This window comes from Pongo abelii, chromosome 12 (assembly GCF_028885655.2).
Source record: "Pongo abelii isolate AG06213 chromosome 12, NHGRI_mPonAbe1-v2.0_pri, whole genome shotgun sequence".
Taxonomy (NCBI): Eukaryota; Metazoa; Chordata; class Mammalia; order Primates; family Hominidae; genus Pongo; species Pongo abelii.
Window position 1 is genome coordinate 117036141 of NC_071997.2, and position 22748 is coordinate 117058888.

At 49.1% G+C, this 22748-nt stretch overlaps 1 long non-coding RNA gene across 1 annotated transcript; it reads right to left on the reverse strand.

Annotated features, from left to right (window-relative positions):
* Positions 1–12666: 12666 nt before the first annotated feature.
* LOC129057757 (uncharacterized) lies at positions 12667–18347 on the reverse strand. The gene is made up of 3 exons (XR_008522511.1): positions 16483–18347; positions 15175–15320; positions 12667–13283 (listed from the first exon to the last, which is right to left on the reverse strand). It is a non-coding gene; the product is annotated as an uncharacterized LOC129057757 (long non-coding RNA).
* Between the last annotated feature and the right edge of the window lie 4401 nt (positions 18348–22748).

Here is a 22748-nt window from a genome sequence, read left to right on the forward strand (position 1 = left end):
TTCCTGTGGGCAGGTGGTGACGGCATACACGTGTCCTGTGCTGCTGTCCTGCATCCCCAGCCAGACTCTAATATTGCCCAGGGATTTGGGAATCAGATATGTTGGGACCTCAGATTCCCTCCTGCACTCACCCTCTGCCTGGCCTGGAGCAATCAAGGAAGGCTTTCTGAAGGAGGTGCTGTTGAAGCTGATACCTGGGCAATGGTTGATGCTTTGCTCTGGTTGTTGAGGGAAAAAGAAATGAGGTGAAGGAAATCAGTTTAATCATGTGAAAATTGGGAATCATCATTGCTGTGGTCTCCATTGATGCATATTTGGTGAGGGAATGTGAGAGAGCTGGGAGGTAAGAGGTGGTTACAAAGAGATTCTCTTCCTAAGGGAGTCACCCACAGAATTGTGACTCTAGGAGAGCAAAGGCAGGAGAGACCCTTGGTGGCTGGGGCAGTCAAGGAAGGCTTCCTGGGGGAGAAAGCCCAGGTAGGGGAGGAGAAAGTTGGCCAGGCATTGGTGAGCAGTGAGGAGCATGGCACAGGGTCTGCGCTCACCCAGGGATGAAGTTCAGCCTCTCCTCATTGCTCGCTTTGTAGTGCCGGGTCTGTGGTTTCCTGATTTATTTGGCTTGAAATTTGTGTCAAACTTTTTTTCCAGGTGTAATTGAAACCAAACCTCTAAATGCTTGTTCATTCCTGAGGGAAATTAAAGGTGATTTCAAGCAGGAAGATCACAGATTTTAGAAAACGGGCCTGGCGGGCAGGGGCAGGGGTGGGTTTTGGACTGGAAGGCTCAGCTGTGGGAGTCCCACCTGATTAGATTAGCTGCTGCTGATTATGCTTTCCGGAGAGGGAGTGCTGCCTGGGAGACGCCCGCCCTTGTTGGGGACGAGGAGGTTTGCCAGCTGCAGGGCCTGGTGCGGACCTGGAGGTCTGGGGAGGTCTCTTGCCCCGTGGCCCCTTGCCCAGGAAAGGCCGAGGTGAGGAGACGGCCAAGGTGGGGTCAGGGAGTGGACGAATCCCCCAGCTCAAACCGGCCCTCCTCAGAAAGCCTCTCTGTCCTGGAGGGTAGCTAATGGGGAGACTCAGGAGAAAGTGCCCCTGCCCCCCACACTCAGGGGCTGTGTGACCTCAGGCAAGTCACGCAGCCTCCCTAAAGCTTTCTGCAACTCGGTTCCTGCATCTGTACAAACGGAATGGAAAGATGACCCTAGAGTGGCAGCCAGAATTAAATTAAATGAGATGGTGCCTGTGAAACCCTCCAAGCCTGTGTCATCACGGGCACCTACAGATATCTAAGATGGACTCTAAGGTGGCGTCCCAGCGGTCTAGGGAAACAGCCAGGGGCTAATAGCGACTTAACCAAGATACACATTTTCCTCAAGGAGTAAGGATGGGCCTCACGGGTGCCTTAGAAACAAAAGCCATTTTAGTCTCACTTTCCTCCTGCCCATAAACAGATATTTGAAAAGCTTGCCATGTAAACTTTAATTCCTGCTCACCCAAAAATATTTTAAAAGAGTGCAGACTTTTCTATGGGTTGAGCACTGTGCTAATCACATTCCATGCATTTAAGCACTGAATACAACAGAAGATAGGAAGTAGGTATTATGCTTCCATTTTACAGGTGAGAACATTAAGATTCAGAAAAGCTGTGTAAATCTGTCCCCGGGCCTGGGGCTGGGACATGCTGAGCCTAGGTAAATCTAACTGCAAAGGGCCCATTCTCCGACTCTCTTTTTACACCCTGCTCAAAGCCTCTTCTCTGAAAACCTGCTTGGTGTGAGACAGGCTCCGGATCCTGAACAGTTCTGTGAGGGCGGCAGTGTAATGCACACCCTACAGAGATACTCAAGCCCAGACTGCCTATGAGAGAGGTGCTTTTGACCCACTCCTGTTGACCTGATCCTCCCCTGTCCCCTCCTGGATCTCAGCTTTCCTGGCCACCAGCTGCCCTATTCCTCATTCCCCATCCTCTCTCCTGCCTCAGGGTTGCAACTGACTCCCACCTGCCCAACGGGCTCCACTCATGAGCCCACCCAGCAAGGCTGCCTCAGGTGGTCTTGGGTGGCACCTATTTCCACCCAACCCCCAACACCCTCCTTCACAAGCACCACCCAGAGGACAGGTGGTTCCACACTCTGATCATCCCCCAGCCCTCAGATCTGGACCAGATGCTGATTTCTCATATCTGAAGTACCATCATATGGTTTAGGGATTTGTTCTGTGTCTCTAAGGCAGATTCTGGAAGCTCTGGGGAGGATTCCAGCTTATCACCAAGAAGGCTTTTCAGGAGTCTGAGGGCTTGGACAAGAGATTGACTTCTTCAGGAAGAAGTGAGCCTCCTGCTCCTGGAAGAGCGGGAGCAGAAACTGGACAGTCCCTCGGCAAGACAGCCAAGAGGATCTGGGATTCAGCTGTGGGATCACACTGGCTGCCCCCCGAGGAAACTTTACGTCTTTAAGAAAACTCTGTCCCACCTAGGACAGCATCAAAACGTAGTCTTGCACTTGCTCCTGGCCTGAAGCCCACATTGGAATGCGCTTCAGATGCTTTTCCTAGCAGTCACTACTTACTCCTGCTGGAACTCCCTCTTGAACCCAAGCTCTTCTCTCTTCCTGGCTGTGGCCAGGCCAGGTGGACGTATTCTGTAACCAAACACTCAGGCTGCTAATGTCATCCAGATGTTCCCTGCTGGCTGCAGCCAGGGCCTGGCTCCCGGTCAACAGGATGTGCCGCCCCTCAATCTCAGGGCTTCTCCTCTAAGGAAAAGCTTCATCTGTCAAGCAAATGAATATGAACTTACTCTGAGACTAAACTGAAGCTTCCCGCTTTTCCCCCACAGCCATGAGTGCCCAGGAGGGCACCTCCAGCGTGGCATCAGGACCTGAGTCAAGTGTCCCATCTCTGCATTTTCTTCCTGTGTGGCCTTGGCCAGGCTGCTTAATCCCACTGAGCTCTACTTCCTCTTCATCCAAAGGAAGGTTAAATGGTCTAACATAGGGCTGCTCGCACTGTAGGTGTGTTTGAGTCTCCTGGGGATGGGGGTGGGGGGCTTTGTTAACATGCAGAGCCAGATTCAGCAGGTCTAGGGTGTGGCCTTTCTAACAAGCTCCCAGGTGATACTCCTGCTGCTGGTCAGTGAGCAGTGAGGCTTGGACAGACAAGAGAGGCAGGAGAGGGGAGTGCAGGGGCTCAGGACTCAGGCTCCGGCAGAGAGCACCTAGATTGGAATCCCACCGTGCCTACTTACTGGCTGTGTGACCTTGGAGAAACTCATTCAACTTACCATGCCTCAGTTTCCCCATATGTGAAATGCAGATAATTAAAGTAACTACCTCATAAGGTCATTGTCAAGATTAAATGAATTAACACAGATAAAGAGCTTGCAACAGTACCTGACATATAGCTTTTGTTTGTTTGTTTTTAACATAAAAAGATATGTAAAAGCTTTAGCCCTTTCTTATGGTGCATAATCACTGCCCAATAAATGTTTGTGACATCCAAAAACAGGGTATGGGTGGAGCTGTGAAGAGTTGCATACATTTTGACCTGACTTAACAAATGATATGATACCAGGAACACAAAGATTTTCATTTTCTTTTCTGAATCTCAACAAGTCACAGCCAGTTGGAGTTTGAAAGTCTTAGAGATCGTCTGGTCCAGTCTCTCTAGTTTACGGCCAAGGGTACAGAAGACAAGAGGAAGAGACTCACTCAAGGGTACGTCAAGCTTTCAACAAAGAACTGGCTGCTTCTTTTTAGTGTTCAGGTCTTCCCATGGCCAGAATTTGCCCCAGTCTACCAAGTCCAGCTCCATTATTTTATTTGTGGAGAGGTGGAGGGGAAAGCTTGGTAACAGCCGTGGGAGGTATTGGAACAATTGATCCAGAAGATCGCTTGCAGCCATGTCTCCTGCCCCCACCCATCTGGGAGCTTCTTAAGGCCTCCCATTCTGCTGGTACTGCAGGTAACAGTCAATTCTCATTATTCATGGGAGTTATGTTCTATCAATCTGCCTGAACGCCCAATTAGTGGACACGGAACCACAGCTTCTAGCAGGGCCGGGTTCCTGTGAGTTTCTCATCACAGCACTGTTGTCAACCAATCAATACATCACCTTATTTTATGCGTGTTTCTGTTTAAAGACACCTTATCAAATATATATTGTTGCTTCACTAACATTCAGTTCACGACCAACAGCACAACTCGCAGCTGAACAAAGCTTAGCTAACTCATGGATGCTCTGTGTCAGGCACATCACAGCCTCCTCGTGCTCAGGAGCACTCGACAGCACTTCAGCACTGTGCTTAGGGACCATTTAAACAACAAGAAGCAAGAAAATGTGAAAAACATGGCACTAAATGTACCTCAGAAAGGACACTCGGACACAGTGTGAGAGCCGAAACAAGAAGGCAGAGCGTTGCACCATTCAGCCTAGGCTGGGAGCACGTGCGTCAGGTGATTCAAATTTCTCACCACTTTGTTCAGGTTCTTGAATAACTGCAAAGGCACCACAAGTATTGATTTGGGGATTATGAATACATTTTAGCCAGCAGGCGAATTTGCAAGTAGAGAATCTGTGGATAATGAGGACTGACTGTATTTGTGTACATGTTTCATGCCTACCTCTGGGCCAGGAGCTCTGGGAGAGTAGAGTCCCTGCCTATTGTCGTCTTCTCTCCACATCCCTGGGGTCTGGAACATTGGAGGAGGGAAAGAAGAAGGGGAGATGGAGCAGGCTTTAAGCCTTCTGGCAGATCAGCAACTCACAGCCTGCTGGCACTGCTAGAGGAAACATTCTCTTTAATGAGCTTTAGGAGATCCTGGAGGGGGAAAATAATCAATGGCAACTTTCTCTCCAACTTCAAGAACCACTTACCTTCCGGGCAAAGCTTCTCTGCTGGTCTTTTCTCTTTCCTTTCCCAGCCACTCCCACCTGGCATCTCAGGATTCCCAGGCCGCCCTCCTGGCACCAGCATGATGGTATGCAGGCAGGTGATATGGCCAGGGGCAGGAGGAACCCCCAGGATGCTGAGGGTCAGTGGCCAAGGATGACATTCTGGGAGAGCTCTCGGACGGGAGGAAAGGAACGAATATTTCCTGAGCACCTGACATCACATGTCAGGGCCTTCCTGGGTGTGCCGTTTTCTTTCAGACAGTCCTGAGAGATAAGTATTGTTATGTATTGTTATTATTATCAGTATTATCCATATTTTATTCTTTCTTCCTTCTTTCTTTCTTTTCTTTTCTCTTTCTTTCTTTCTTTCTTTCTCTTCCTTTCTTTCTTTCTTTCCCTTTTTCTTTCTTTCTTTCTTTCCCTTTTTCTTTCTTTCTTTCTTTCTTTCCCTTTTTCTTTCTTTCTTTCTTTCTTTCATTCTTTCTTTCTTTCTTTCTTTCTTTCTTTCTTTCTTTCTTTCTTTTCTTTCTTTCTTTCTTTCTTTTTCTTTCTTTCTTTCTTTCTTTCTTTCTGGAATCTCACTCTGTCGCCCAGGCTGGAGTGCAATGGTGTGATCTTGGCTCACGGTAATCTCTGCCTTCTGGGTTCAAGCAATTCTCCTGCCTCAGCCTCTGGAGTAGCTGGGACTACAGGCACATGCCACCACACCCAGCTAATTTGTGCATTTTTAGTAGAGATGGGGTTTCACCATGTTAGCCAGGATGGTCTCGATCTCCTGACCTCATGATCCACCCACCTCGGCCTCCCAAAGTGCTGGGATTACGGGCGTGAGCCATCATGCCCTGCCATCACATTTTCTAGAAAAGGACACTAGGACTAGGATGGAAACCAGGTGAAGCTGGTTGCCTGAGCTCTCACAGGTGGTAAGTGATAGAGCCACAGCCAAACCCAGGGCTTCAGATGCCAGATCAGGTTGTCAACCTTAAATAATGAGATTTGGAAAATGTGATGAAGTATAGAGTGTATTCGATCACATAGCTTGAGAAGAGGCACCCGGAACCACCCCAACTCCAAACGAACGGGGTCAGAGTTCCAAAGTGGTGAAGTTTAACTTACGTGAACATTTTAGCAGGATGACATTTTTCATACAAGACCAGTCCATACGCCACAGTGATTTGATTGGTTACAGATTGCTACATTCCAAGGAAGATTACTTTATTACACCATGAGGTAGTGATCTGAGAAGGTCTTCTCTTTGGCTCTCTTTGGTCTTATTTTTATTTTATTATTTTTATTTTTTAATAGCTTTTGGGGTACAAGTGGTTTTTGGTTACATGGATGAATTGTATAGAGGTGAAGTCTGAGATTTTTGTGCACCCATCACCTGAGTAGCATACATTGTACCCGTAGGTAATTTCTTATCCCTAAACCTCTTCTGAGTCTCCAAAGTCCATTATACTACTCTGGATGCCTTTGCACACCCATGGCTTAGCTCCCACTTATAAGTGAGAATGTGCAGTATTTGGTTTTTCATTCCTGAGTTACTTCACTTAGAATAATGTCCTCCAACTCCAACCAAGCTGCTGCAAAAGACATTATTTCATTCTTTTTTATGGTTAAATAGTATTCCATGGTGTATATATACCACATTTTCTTTATCATTCATTGGTTGATGGGCACTTAGGCTGGTTCCATATCTTTGCAAGTGTGAATCCTGCTGCAATAAACACACATGTGCAGGTGTCTTTTTGGTGTATTGACTTCTTTTCCTTTAGGTAGATACCCAGTAGTGGGATCGCTGGATCAAATGGTAGGTCCACTTTTACTTGAGAAATCTCCATACTGTTTTCCATAGAGGTTGTGCTAATTTACATTCTTACCACAGTGTGTACGTCTTCCCTTTCCCCCACATCGATGCCAACATCTATTGTTTTTGGACTTTTTAGTAATGGCCATTCTTTCAGGAGTAAGGAGGTATTTCATTGTGGTTTTAATTTGCATCTCCCTGTTGATTCGTGATGTGAACATTTGTTCATGTTCATTGGCTATTTGTATATCTTCTTTTGAGAAATGTTTGTTCATGTCATTTGCCTACTTTCTCTCTTTATGAGATTGGTCTTAATTATTTACAGGAGAGAAAAGGCAGAAGTTGCAGCTGCAAGCCTCATGACTCAGGCAACATGGCCACACTCCTCTCAAGGCTTGGAATAATTTAAAGTTTCAACAGCTTTAAGTTTGAATTATTATAAGCTTGAATTCTATAATTTCACACAGTGCTCACTCCATCCCTTCACGCGCCTCTAAATTGATAGTGACCCAGACCAAGTCCAGCCTATTGAGCTCCCTGTGCTGGCCCCTTAGCTCCCAGCATGGTGGAATGAACGGCTGGCCTCAGCACCGTGGCCAGGAGGCAGTGCCTTCCTTGCCTTTCCGTGCTTGCCTCACTCCTCTTTCTGGAGAATGTGAAAGGAAGTGAATAATGCATCTATAGCTAGGGGTGGTCTTCAGCTCATAGCACAAAGGGGAAAGAAGTTAGGGTGGGTGCAAGTATGGCCCTGGAACCTTCCAACAGCCTGCTGGCCCTAGCCCTGGAACCCTCCAACACCCTGCTTGCCCTGCTTAGGATGGTGGAATCCAGTGGGCTCCCCATAATGGCTCAGCCCTAGCATCTGAGATGCCCCCAGACCTAGGGGCTCTGGAAGGACCTGTGCAGTAGAGCGGGACCTCTGCAGCCGTGCGGCCACACAGCAGGTCACGGATAGTTTGGACACCGTTCCTCCCCCTTCCCTATTCCTCTTTCCCTATTCCAGTCCCAAACCTCCCTGCACACTCCTAAGACAGCTGCGTCCAGATTGGGTTCTGAAAAGATGGCCACTGAGCTCAGACCAGAGCACAGGCCTTGAGCAGAAGCATTTTCAGGGTAAGAGTTGGGCCTGTGGTGGGGAGGCGGCACTGAGCCAGAGCAGAGGGCAGCTGAGTGGAGGAGGAAGCTGTGCTCCCCCAGAAGGGCCCCCTGAGGAACAGGCACGTCTGGGTGATGCTCACTGAGAGGGTGTCCACAGCTCCGCTCTGGATGTGGAGAACCTTGAGGGACAGCAAGAGTCCCCTCACTCATTACCTGGCACAGATCCAAGCTTCGAGCCTCTGTGCTTCACTGCAGTCCCAGGGGAGGTGGGCAGGACAGGAAATGTTAAAGATGAGACGGGCCTCAGGGTGGGCCTGTGTCCTTCTTGCAGCCTGGGCACCAAATACAGCATCCAGTAGCCCTCACTCTTAAGCCAGGAACTTTCCACCCAATCCTACTGATGTGTGAGTGCCTCTTCCTCACGCAGAGGAGCCTGACTTCCTCGGCTCCAACGTGAGCCCCTCCATCACATTCGCTATTTAGCCCTGACTTCCCACTGGTCCCTGTTGCTCTTGTCTGGAACTATAAGCAATACCTAAGACAGAACCAAGATTCTGGTTGGCCCTGCACCACGTGATAAGGAACTGGAACAACTGACCAGAGGGGATGGAGGTCCTTTTCATTGGTTATACAACCCTTCATTGAATGTGCTGTCTAGGCCAGGCCCAGTACTAGGCACCAGGCAGAGAGGAAAATAGGATGTATTCCTGACCTCACATTGCTCCCAATGTATATGTATGATGGAAACAGATTATTTGGTCAGACCAGGAGAGGGGTCAGCAATTTTTTTTTTGTAAAGGAAGACATAGTAAATGCTTTAGCCTTCGCGGCCTGTAAGGTCTCAGAAACAACTACTCAATTCTGCCTTGCAGAATGAAAACACCCATAGATAACAATTAAACAAATGAGCATGGCTGAGTCCCGATAAAACTTTATTTACAAAAGTGGGCAGTGGGCCAGGTTTTGCTTACAGGCTGGAACCCCTGATCTAGGATATAAGTTATACAATAAGTAATTTTGAAACAAAAAGAAAGGGGGATTGATTACCACTGGGATGGGGATGAGGTGAAAAGTTTTGGGGGAGAAGAAAATCACCACCCTTCTCTTGGCCTCTGAAACACAAATGTTCCCACCTGGCTTACTGGCTTGAGAAGGTAGGGGTTGGGAAGAGTGTGGGAGTGCCTTGGAAACACACATCAGGACTCAAACCCCTACCATTCATGCACACCACCTATTAAACACTTTCTAATCATTTATTCAGCACTCATCATTTGGTTTTTGGACGCCAAGCACTACGCTATGCTCTTTACATAAATTATCTTATTTTACCTTAAAATAACCCATTTAGGTAGATAATTATGATCCCCATTTTACAGAGGAAGGGACTGAGAGAGGAAACATTGATTTAGTAAACACCTACTACACAATAAACTTCAACAAGCTCCGCCACTCTAGGCAGGGAGGTGGTGCTGTTCTGGGTAAAGCCCCATTTTTCAGCCATACAGACCTGCATTTTTATCTTGGTTCCTCATTTAGTGTTCGGGTTAGAGAAGGCTTAAGCTCTCTGAGACTAAGTTTCCTCATTTGGAAAATGAGAATTCGATGCTTGTCTTGCAGAATTTCCTTGCGAAGCGGAGAATTGGTTTTGATGCATGGAAAGGGCCTGGCCCGGTGCCTGGCATGCAGTCGGTGCTCACTGCACCCACCGCTAGTAGGTGGATACTGATAGAGAGAAGCACCGCAACATCAGATCACGTGCTCATCTGCAGGAACAATGCAAACCTCTCGTGCTTCCTTCCTAGAAGTCTCTTTCAGGAAGAGATCTTTGGCTGACCCTGGGACCAGGGCAGAAGGCTTCTCTTCCATGTGGTTACAATTGGCCCTTTGAGGGGCCATCACCCGAGGGGACAGAGCCACTTCCCCCGTCTCCACACCAAGTGGTCCGATTAGAGCCAGCCACCAGAGTGAGGCATCCGGGGGCAGAGGCCGGGCAGTGATGGATAACCCCATCCAAGGACGCATACACAGGGCTATTTTGGGGCCTCTTGCCTGGGAGGTGGCCTCCTTGGGGCATGGGGGCCACTGACCCGGAAACAAATTAAAGGCACATCTGTTGGGAGGCCATTTCCAGCCATGGCTCCAAGCAGCCGCCCACATTCCTGAAACAAGGGGGCTGTGTGTATGTGGGTGAGCCAGGCTCAAACTGTCCATGCCGGGACTCCAGGGCTGCAGCCTCTAGCCATGAAGGAGCAGCCATGGGGGATGTGGGGCCTGAAAAAAAAGGAAGGGCTATTCCTGGGCCAAGCTTGTTTCTGTCAAAGAGGGAGTTGTTTTTCAGGGTCTGGAGTGACTGGGGATGTTGGATGCTGGGGATTTCCTTATACTCAGCAATCCAGATCAGCTGTCTCCACTTGGAAGACTCTGAGCATGAACTCTCTCCTCCAACTCCCTATTAACAATCAAAATCCTTCTCGTAGTCACAATGGACCATCTTAGCTCACATATTAGAAGAGCCAGGATTCATTTTCCTCTAAACTGGGCAATAGTCCACCTTGGCATTTAGAACTCACTATGGATAATAAGATAATATTTTGTCTCTGGGTCCTCCATCTACTGGCCTTAGAGTGCCTCTGAGGCACCACAGGGGAGGCAATGCATGTGCTCAGTAAGTATTCTCAGAATGGAGGAATGAATGCAGTATGGATAGATGAATGGACAGATGGATGGATGTAGGATAAATGGATCAAGTATGAATGGATGGATGGATGGACGGATGGATGGAAGATGGAGGATTAATGGATGGACAGATGGATAGAGGATGGATGGATGGATGGATGAATGGATGATGAACAAAGGATGGAGGGAGGATGGAAGATGGATGGATGGATGGATGGATGGATGACAGAGAATGGATGGATGGAAGATGAATAGATGAATGGATGGATGGAGGATAGATACATGAATGAATGGAGGGATGAATGGATGGATGGATGGAGATTGGATTGAATGAATAGTCTGTGTGGGCACAGAGAATTAAAAGAAAATAAAAAGATGTATAAGGCATGGCCCCTTAGAATCTTAGCATCATCTCCATATGGAAAGAACGTTGACATGAGTTCCTTATTGCCCCTGCTTTCTCTGTGGACTTTCCGTCCCTGACCTCTCCCCTCTCTTCCCACCCAGGAGAAATGAAATGACAGACACAGGTCAGATAAAGACAGAAAATAAATTCTGGGACCTTGCATCAGACCACTGCCTCTGGGAGAAACAGAACAGCCAGCAAGACTTTCTTCAAAAAATAATGTATTAAAAACGTCTGATTTTGTTGACTGCCTGTCAAATTTGGAAACCTAGAGAGTGTGAATGTCTCCACTGACAATGTTCACTGATCCATTCATTGAACAATTACATTCTCTAAGCACTTACTCTGGGCCAGGCTTTGTGTGAGGGGCTGTGGAGAATCAAACATAAATCCTCTAAGTCCCTGCCCTCCAAGGGCTCACAATCTGGTGGAGGAGGCACATAAACCCACAGGTAGGCAGTGTGATGGTGGCAAAACCGTGAAGTAGTGAAGGGTGGAGGTTTGAAGCCAGACTGGATTCAGATCCTGGCTCCACCACCAACTAGCTGTATGGTCTTGGGAAAGTTGCTTAACCTCTCTGTGTCCCAGTTTTAGCATCTGTAAAATGGGGATAATAGTGGATTAAAAAGAGTTATTATTGGCCAGGCACAGTGGCTCGTGCCTGTAATTCTAGCACTTAGGGAGGCCGAGGTGGGCAGATCACTTGAGGTCAGGAGTTTGAGACCAGCCTGGCCAACATAATGAAACCTTGTCTCTACTAAAAATACAAACATTAGCTGGGCATGATGGCGGGTGCCTGTCAGCCCAGCTACTTGGGAGGTTGAGACACAAGAATGGCTTGAACCCGGGAGGCGAAGGTTGCAGTGAGCTGAGATCACGCCACTGCACTCCAGCCTGGGCAATAGAGCGAGAATCAGTCTCAAAATTAAAAAAAAAAAGTTATTATTTATTAAAGTGCTTAGAACGTGTCTGACCCACAGGAAGTCCTATATGAAGATTTGTCAAATAAAATAGCCACAGTACAGTAGGGATGCAGAGGACACATCCTGGTGCTGCCCAACCTGAACAGAGTGGTCTTTAGTAGCTTCAGGGACAGACGCCTTGTGGAGGAGTTGGCATCTCAGTGGGACCTCAGCTAGTCAGCTGTTTCTTAAATTGACAGGTACTTACTGCATCCTAGGCACCGTGTTAGGCCCACGGTATATCCGGTCTTCAATCATCCGCCTGTTGGCAGATGTAATTGCTATGTGTACTTCACACAGGAGAAGAGTGACCAGCAAGGCTGAGTAACTTGTTCAAATGCACACAGCTCATCAATGGCAGAGGTGGGCTGCAAACCCGGGTGGCCTGACTATGGACAATTTTTGGCTTTGCCACTTGGCTGCATGTGATCTGAAGCAAGTTAACATGTCTGGGCCTGGCTGCTCTTTGGGAACAATGATGGTGGCCACCTTCGGGTGGGGCTTACGTGAGTTAATACGTACAATGCAATGAGAACGGCAGCAGGCACATGGTAAGGGCCCCATGAGAGTCAGCCCCTGTCCCTGAAACTCTCAAACCCGCTTCCACCCACCTTGCTCTATGGCCTCAGAGCACTGCAGTCTCCAGGCAGGTGACCCCTTCCACGGAATGGCTCCTGTTCTTGGGAACCAATGATCCTTTGAGGTGGTAGTACGTGTGTTTTGGCGATGGGAGTATGTACTCTGAGGGTGGCATGTGGTTTGAGTTTGCAAGTGTATTTCCTCTAAGTCTAATGAGCCTCTGAAAGTGATTAAGCAGAAGACAGAAAAGCTGAGCCAATGCCTCTTTATCGGAAGAAATGATATCAAGCCTCGCGCCCCCAAACCTGTTTCCCACCAGCTCCCTCATCCTCCCCCAAGTAGGGGTGTACTTCCTGGTGTCGTGGAAGTTCCAACCCGAGTCCCTAAACAGCAGAGGAGATGGGGCCTGGCTGGCAGGCATCCCCTGCCCCCTGCACCTCTGGCTCCTTCTTTTTCATTTGAAGGGAACTGGACACAGCCCAGAGCTCCGGGTCAAGCCCTGGCCCAGCCCCTTCCCCACCAGTCCCCTCGGGTGGAGTCATCCTCAGCCTCTGCTCTGCTCACAGCTTCCCTCTGCTATGAAGGATGTGCTTCCCAGCCTCACTGCCAGAAACATCCTGCTCCTCTTCTCAGATCTCTAAGAAGCGGCCCTCACCGCGGCACCTCCTCTCACTGAGTTCACACGTCCACACGGGATTGTAAGTTTCTCCGCCTAGAGGCTTCTCCCTTGCCCATTCGTGAGCTCCGGGAGGGTATGGCCCCCTCTGCCCTCAGCACACAGGGTGCTTTGGTGAATGCACTGGATGAAATGGAAGAAACTCAGCCTCAGGTTCTCTCCAGCCCGCAGCCTTCCTCCCCGAAGCTTCCTGTAAAGACAAGTGTACAAATGGCCCTCAGGTGTCCTGAGAGCCCCAGGCCAGCCCTGCTCCTCATCCTGACCCACAGAGAAAGGCCCCAGCTTTCTCCCATCCTGTGCCCCTGAGCAGATACCTCCACTCTTCTCTGGCACCTCCCTGCTGGAGAGGTGGAGTCAGGTGGAAGGGATTTTTAACACCTGTGCCTGCTGCAGGCTGAAGCACCGCATGGGGAAGTAGAAGTGGTCAGGAAAGGCCAGGCATGGGTGGACACTGAAGCAGCTTCTGAAGGAACAGCCCAGAAGGAGGGGCAGGGTGCTGAAGCCTGGAAGCCCTGCTTTCAGGGTCTCAGAAGCTCCCTCCTCCCCCTGCTCCACCCCAGGGCAAGGAATGCCGTATCCAGGGCCCCTGACAGTCGTGTCATTGCCCTGCAGTGATGTGGCATGGACACGTTGGCCTGTCTGGGTGCACTGCCCTGGCTGGGGGCTCTCAGGAAGCCGTGGCTGCCCCCATCGCACTCCAACAGCTTCCTGCAAGTCACTTCCCACTGTGTGGGGCCGTCCCACCTTCTTCTGAGAATGGAAGAGATGATCATGGGCCTCGGAGGCCCCTGCAAACGAGCTTGAATCTGATAATGACACAACTAAGCTAATCCCCATAACAGTGCAGGGTGGCCATGAGGCTTAAAAAACAAGACAGTGGTCACCAGCCATCCCCTCCCAGCCGTCCCCTTCCAGCCATCTCCTCCCAGCCGTCCCTCCCAGCCACCCAGCACATTATGATTTCCACAGCCCTTTCACTCCTGGTGTCTCAGACCATCCAGGTCACTGGGAGCCTGGTCGGGCAGGTCGCCTGAGGAATGATCTTGGAGGTATCTTTCAAGACCACCCATGCCATGGAGTGGAGCTGGAAATGGCTGCTCCGCCATGGGACATGTCAATCTGTGTGACCAGTGTACAGAAGAGTGACTGCAAGTGAGGCTGGGGAGGTGAACATAAAAAATCCAATCCCTTAGCTGCCAGCTAAAGAGACTGGCTTGCCTGCTGGTGCTAGAGGCACCAAGGAGCTCTGCAGGGGAGTGATGAGGGCAGACTGTGCCAGGGAAAGCCACTCTGGGAGCCAGAACAGGGCTGCATTGGCTGGGAACTCCCTCATGAGCTGTGGCACGTGGTGGGAGGTGATGGGTTGGACTCTACAGGGGTTCCTGCAGCCACATGGGGAGCCCTGGCAGACAGGCACCAGAAGCTCTCAGAAGACAGGTGTCAGGAAGAGCTGGGGACACCAGGAAAAGCTTCCTGCAGGAGGCATCATAGTGGCTGACTTGAAGTAGCAGTAGGTTTGGATGAGCAAAGGGAGGGCACTGTTATAATGAGGAGGTTGGGGTACCTTTAACCTAGGAAACGAGATCTGTGTAACCCAGGGTCATGGGTAGAGACTCCCTGACTACGGGAGGATGTGATGCCATGGAGCGTGCTGGCGGCCAGCTGCCCAGCACAGGGAGAAAAAGCCATGGCTGGCTCTGACACATATCACTGTCCCTGCAAGGCACCATCCCTCGTGAGTCCCCGAATCTGTGCTGAGGACAGGGCCTGGGAAGGAAAGAAGTCTTCCTACAACTGAGACTGAAAAGGACTTCGATGTCATAGACTCCAGCCCCCTGCCTGGCTCTGACGTATCCTCTGTCGTATCTACACTGAGTCCTTCACCAGCTCATGTACACCCAACTTCAGGCACGGAGACCTCCCTTCTCCGAGCAAGCTTTGCCAGCTCTTGCATTTCAGTTCACTTCTGAATACTGAATTGTAAACAACACCTATCCATCTTTTGGGAGGAAATAGGACCACCGTGATCTTCAGGGCGGAGGAGATTCTTTCTCAGTGTTAAATGCAAAGTTGGCCCTTACTATAGAATGACTGTCCGGAGATTAGGGAGTGCCCGACAAGAGCTGAGCTCTCATGGACTGGGAGTGAGGAGACTTGGGGGTCTGGTCCCAGCTGCTCTTACTGCTTGTGCCTGTCACTTCATCTCTCCAGACCTCAGTTTGCTGATCTGAAAAAAGAAAATGAGGCTAATTTATCCCCATTTCATAGGGCTGTTAGGATGAACAAATAAATCCTTGGGTGTGAAAGCATGAAGACACTCTAAATGCAAGTTATCATTGATGATTCTTGCTGGTAGTTGGGTAGTGGGGATGATAATAATGTCCACGAGAACGCACTCTCTAATGAGTTTGAGTAACTTAAAGCACAAAGCCAAGGTGAACATTCAACCTGCAGCCACAGGGCACAGATCACAGCTCAGCCCTGGAGAGATTTTTTTTTTTTCCCACAAACTACCCTCCAAAGGAACAGACCATGCTTAGAGGAGTGAGCTCCCTGTCACCGATGGTATCCAAGCAGCCTCTGGGTATCCCGTTGCCTCTGATGATACAGAGGAGCTCCTGTCCCAGGGAAAGGAGTTTTGGAGTATAAACCAGCGATTTCTCAGAATGTTCTGGCGCAGAGGAGGTGACTCAAACCATTGCTCCATTGCTTTAATTCCTGCTTGCCACTTCCCCTTGGCAGCAGTGGGCGTGCCATTGTAAAATCCAATTCGTGGGTTGGATTCCCTGCCCCCACATCACACCCCACTTCACATGCTCTGCCATGCATTCCTCTGTCAGGAGCTTGAAATAGGTCTCCAGGCCAGCTGGAGAGTCAGGGTGGTCAGGGACCCCCCTCGAGGGTGGGAGAGGGAGGATGGAAAAGAAGACTCCAGCGACCTTCCTCTGCGGTTATCTCCTCCCATCTGTAAACAGCGCCTGGCCCTCCCCGGGGCAGCCGCAGCCTCACACTCCGGGTGACAGGGTGTTTGGACATTTGGAGACCCTCACCCACCCGCCTTTGTTCTCCAGGCTTAATGAAGGGACTGCTAAAATCCCAGTTGCCAGATAAGATGACAGGGCAGTCTTTTAGGGTTATGGATGGTACACATGAGGTGACAGGATGAATTCCTGTGTGCAGAGGGGTCTGAGCCCCCGCCTGTGACCAAAGGTGTACTCATCTCAACTGGTACAAGTCTGGTCCTTCAGCTTCCAAAACAAACATTGCTCGCTCATGCAGAAAGATTACAGGAAGACACCAGGAGAGGGGCATCTGGGGAGCAAAGGACATTGCCTGCAAAACCAAAGCCCAGACACACCCAAGAGGGTCTGTCTCTACCCTCAGCTCACCTTCAGCCTGAGTCACTTCCTATTTCTTTCCCATTCATGATAAGAACTGCATCTCGCTAGGTGCATTTTAGTTTACAAAGTGCTTTTACTTGATTTCACGGGACCGTCATACCTCCTTGAGGGTGAGGATGTGACGGAGGGACTGGATGACATCTGGTGTGTCACCTAGCTCTCTGCACTTGGGCTGACTCGCTGGGCTTTCTGAGCTTCTGTTTCCCTTGCTGGTGAGTGGAGATTCTCGCCGGGCTGTGGCAGGGCCATCGTGAGATGGCATCTTGAGAAATGCCTGCAGCCTTCCTGACTTGAGCTGCCATTGTTCCATTGTCACAGGCAGCTTGGGAAGGTAGCTTCTTCCTCTGCTTGCTTCACTGCTGTGTCCGGCACCTAGAAGCCGCATGGAATAGAACTGGTGCATGTTACATTTTTGTTGGCTGAATAAATATTCATGGATGCATTTGTGGGTTTCTTCGGCTCTGCCAGAGCAGTCGTGGCTGTAGTTACAGGCGGGAGAGGCTCTTGCTCAGACTCTAAGGGGTCTGCCCCTCATGGTGCCTCCCGGGCATCTCTGGCCATGGATGAAAGGCCTGTTCAGAGGCTCCTCCCTGACTCCTGGCCCTGGCTCGTCCCTGAGCCACTCGGCAACTCTGGGTCAGGGAAGTTGCCTTCTCCAGCCACTGGGAGCTGCAGCCACCCTTGGCTTCCACATCCCATCTTGGGTTGCTGGGTGGGCCCACACTTGTATCATCTCAAGAAGCAGCACCTCCCCTACTCACACACTCACACACACACACACTCTGTCTCTCACACACACACTCTCACACACACAGACACACACACTCACACACACTCACACACACACTCACACACTCTCACGCACACTCACACACACACCAACCCACAAACATCCTACACACACTCCCACACTCATACAGACACACACTGCCCCCACACACACCCCCTACAAACTCCCACACACACTCTCACACTCACTCACACTCACACACTCTCACACACACTCATACACACTCACACACACTCCCCCAAACATCCCACACACTCATTCATACACACGGACACACTCCCCCCACACACCCCACACACACTCCCACACACACTCATACACACACACACTCCCTCCACACACTCCCACACACACACTCACACACACTCACACACTCTCACACTCACACACTGACACCCCACACACACATGCACACACTCACTCACACACACACACACACTCACATACTCTCACACACACTCACACACACACTCCCACACACACTCACACATACACACTCCCGAGTGTCTTGTCAGAGCTGGTCTAGAGACCAGGGCCTGATTCCTTGGACCTGCCCAGTCTCCAGAAGGAACTTGACCATGACTGCAGGCATCACTCATGCTCTTCTCACTCACTTATGAGTTCTCCAGAGCTCTGGGGGGAAACTCCCCTTGCCTTCCCCTTCCCTCCAGCCCTTAGAAACCGAAGGCACAGGACAGACGGTAAGGACATCAGCACTGGAGGTGACAGTCCAGTTTGGGACAGAGAGATACCATTTCTTTTTCATTTTCTTCAACCTTGAGCAGCTTCCTGCCAGCACTTTGCATGTTGCTGGAATCTTGCTCGCTTCTAGATCTTATGAACTCATTTGCCTAACCCTAGCCGGAAGCCTGTTGGTGGTTCCAAGGCAGATGAGGCACTGGGAGTTGTGCTTTGGCCACGTTGCTGATGAGCCTTGATTTGCCCACAGTTGTGCTTCCTCAGCCCCACCCAGGAGCTCAGTGGGCCCAGGGGGCCTGCCCCTGCCGAGGAACTGATAGGGGCTGTCGGAGGGCCTGCCCCTCAGCTGCCCAATCAGAGGCCCAAGGGGCAAAGCCAACAAAGGGCCCCGGGGCAGAGTCTGTGGGGCGGGGGTCAGTCTGATGCATTATGTAACAGAAAATAGGCTGTGACAGAGAACAATAAACATTGGGCCTGGGAGAGAGACTGGTTTTGGCAACTGCCTGGTTGGTGGAGAGATGCTTCTTCTCCCACTTTCTTCCTCCCGCTGACATAGCCACCTGGGACAAAATGCCCACTTAGGGAAACCCTTGCAGATATATTTGCCTCACAAGTTCCCTCCATCCTCACCAACTCTCACTGCAAGAGCTAGCCTTGCTTCTGCCTTCAGCTGGGCTTCCCTAAGTCCATCTGCACCCCACGACGATTGTAAGGCACGTGGACGCTATACCACCCCTTCTCCCTAGCCCTCTATGGTTCCACATTGCCCCAGGGTAAACACTGACCACTGAGACTGGGAATGCAACGCCTTCCTCAACTCCTCAACTCCCAACTCTCTCCCTTCATCTTAGGCTCTGCTTCTTGAGACAAAGTGGGCATCACCCTCTACTTTCTTGCCACCAGGCATCCTACTCCTGTTGTCTGAAATGCGTACCCCCTAGTTCTTCCTCATCTATACATCTTCATTATTTTTCAAATTCTAACTGAAAACTCACCATGGCCCTTAACCCCCTTTGTATACAGGATGAGTTCTTTCTCCAGAGCACAGTCCTTGCACCTTTATTTTGTAGCTGGCTTTTGCAGGTTTGTCTTCCCGTACTATTATGAACTGCTTGGGCAAAAGAACTGTAACCACTTATTGTTTTGTGGCCATCCCTGCCATGGAAGAGTTCAGATCAAGAAGGTGAGGCAGACATTTAAAGAGATGCATGCGGCCGGGTGAGGTGACTCACGCCCAAATCCCAGAATTTTGGGAGGCCAAGGCGGGCGGATCATTTGCAGTCAGGAATTTGAGAACAGCCTAGCCAACGTGGTGAAGCCCCATCTTTACTAAAAATACAAAAATTTGCTGGGCATGGTGGCATGTACCAATAGTCCCAGCTACTTGGGAGGCTGAGGCAGGAGAATCACTTGAACCCGGCAGGTGGAGATTGCAGTGAGCCAAGACCGCACCACTGCACTCCAGCCTGGGCAACAGAGTGAGACTCTGTCTCAAAAATAATAAGAATAATAATAATAATAACAACAATAAATAGATGCATGTAGCAAAGCTTTAAAGGTACCACAGCAGAAATACCCAGGGTGCATTTGTTTTTGTTTAATTTTGTTTTGAGACAGGGTCTCTCCCTGTTGTCCAGGTTGGAGTACAGAGGTGCAATCACGGCTAAGTGCAGCTTTGAATTCCTGGACTCAAGTGATCCTCGTACCTCACCCTCCTGAGTGGCTGGGACTACAGGCACGTGCCACCACCCCCAGCTAATTTTTTACTTATCTGTAGATACTGGGTCTCACCACGTTGCCCAGGTTGGTCTTGAGCTCCTGGCCTCAAGCAATCCTCCCATCTCAGCTTCCCAGGGTGCTGGGACTATAGGTGTGGGCCATCATGCCCGGTCCCCATAGTGCATTTGTTTAAAACTCTAGGCCATGGGAGCCATGTGTATCAAAGAGCTAAGCGGGGAAATGGCTGGCATGGACAAGGAACCACAGCAGTTAGTTGAGTACTGCTGGAATGCTCTTGGGGGAGAAGACAAGCCTTGTGTGCCATACTCTCATTAGGTCATTGTCCTGTAAGTGAAGAAATCCTTGAAAGACTTCTTCATTATAAACCATAATTAATAAACTATCTCAGTAAGTATCACAACCCCTCACTTATCAGAGTTTGGATGTCTGCTAATCTAAGATATCCAAAATAATACCAAATCCAGGTCGGGCACGGTGGCTCATGCCTATAATCCCAGCACTTTGGGAGGCCAAGGCAGGCAGATCACTTGAGGACAGGAGATCGAGACCAGCCTGGCCAACATGGCGAAACCCTGTCTCTACTGAGAATACACAAATTACATGGGCGTGGTGATGCACACCTGTAATTCCAGCTACGCAGGAGGCTGAGGCGGGAGAATCGCTTTAGCCTGGGAGGTGGAGGTTGCAGTCAGCTGAGATCATACCACCGCACTCCAGCCTGGGCAACAGAGCAAGACTCTGTCTCAAAAATAAATAAATAAATACATATATACATACATAAATACCAAATCCAAAGAATAATGAGCAGCTAGGGAGGAAGAAAAACCTGGAGAACTCAGGACATACTCTAATTAGTCACTTTGCTGACCAGAGGACAGGGGTCTCCCACAGAGGGCATCAAGCCCTAGGCTCTGGAGAAACCTAGCAGGCAGGAGAAGGGGCAGGAGAGAGATGGAGGGCAGGATCAGGGACGAAGAGTTGGATGCGATGTGTCAATAACTCCAAACAAAAGGAAAGTAAATTGACAGATTAATGACAGACAGGTATACTTTTTATACATTGCTTCATTCTAAAAGACATTTGTGGTGATGAGAAAAATAAAAAATTAGCAAATAATAATAAGAGCCCATAATGAAATTGAGGCATCAGCAGCATGACACAAATACAACTGCTTAGAAATAGAGAGGAAATAGACACATCACAGTTAAGGCATGTTTTCTCCACCTGCTAAGTACACAAATGTAGAAAAGAGCAATTTACAAGGGAGAATCCACAGACACACAGCAAGCTCTGTGTGTTTCAAGTCACCTCCCAAACCTCTGATCAGTCCAGTCCTTGGAAATGCCTTTTTTCACTAACCCAATGACCCGCATGGTTTGGCAGCCACTGATTGATCCCCTATTTCACCTGTGTCTAGGCTCGCTGCCTGTATGAAAATGCTACATCTGTCAATCCATCTGTTTCTTCACCCTTTCGCCAAAGTGCCTAGAATAGTGCCAGACAGATAGTGCGTGGAAAAAACATGCCAGTGATAAAACAAAATTTGGTATTGCATATAACGGAGTATGATCCCGCCTTTAAAAGGAGCAAAATTCTGACACATATTACAACATGGATGAACCTTAAAGACATTATGCTAAGTAAAATAAGCCAGAGACAAAAAGACAAATATTGAAGAATTCCACTTACAGGAAGTACTTAGTCAGACTTGTAGAGACAGAAAGCAGAGTGGGGCTTCCAGGGGCTGGGTAGGGAATGAGGAGTTACTATTTCATGTGTACAGAGTTTTGACTGGGGATAATGAGAGATTCTGTGGATGGAAGGTGGTGATGGTTGCAGAACAATGCGAATGTACTTCATACCACTGAATTGAAATCTTAAAACTGGTTAAGAGGGTGAGTTTTATTTGTGTATATTTTACCATACATGCAAAAAAGTACTGGTGGACATACAGGTTTCAGTTACGTGGATCAAGCAAACAAACAGCTTTCTTCTACCACTCTGTCCTCCTCAACAAAATATACAACAAACCTGGCTGGAGAGACGACCAAAGGGGACTGGGCTATCCTCTTCCCTGTATTGCCTACTTAGGTCAGAAAATTAAATAATTGGCCAATAGGATTGGGCAACACTATAGGCCAATGTGAGCACCATGGCCCCACCAGCTATTCAGCGGGAGAGGGCAGGGGCTCAGGAAGCCACAGGAATTAGGCATATGATGAAATGTCTTTATCTGCAATGTCAACACACAAAAAGGGAATGTTGAAATGGATGCTCCCCTCTGAAGCTGCATAGATTTTGTGTTCAAAGACTCAAGAGGAAACGGACAGGGATGAAATGTTTGCACTTGTTTCTTCTGGAAACCACCACCCTCTGCAGTCACACAGTCACACTATGGGCAGGTTCCTCACCTTCTTGAGTTCATGTCATGTTTTCAGTTACTAGAATATCTGGCTGTGTGTTTGGAGGGATTAAACTGTGCACATAGAATGCAATTCCCCTACTCTCCTATCACCCCTGGGTCCCTGCTTGAATAGAACAGTTGGAAGAGGACTGCACTGACCTCTTTCACTTATATACCCATGAACCAAATATTCACACAATCTGGCAAATGTGTGGTGTTTCTCTGTCACTGCTTGTATTTTGCCATTCCTTTTTTTGTTTTAATTTTTTGCTAGTAGTAAGACATGTCCCCCTTTATTATGTCTGATGTAGGACCATTCACCTTTACAACTTGCCCTGTAGACAGCACCATAGTAGTGTATATCTTCAGTTAGAGTTCAGTGTCTTAGTCAGTTTGGGTGCTGTAACAAAAATATCATAGACTTGGTGGTTTTAACAATGAGCATTTATTTCTCACAGTTCTGGAGGCTAAGTCCAAGATCTAGGCACTGGCAGGTTCGGTGTCTGTTAAGAGCTGTTGCTTGGTTCATGGATGGCCATCTTTTCTCTGTGTCCTCACATGATGGGAGGGACAAGAAGGCTCTCTGGGGCCTCTTTTATAAAGACACTAATCATATGCTGA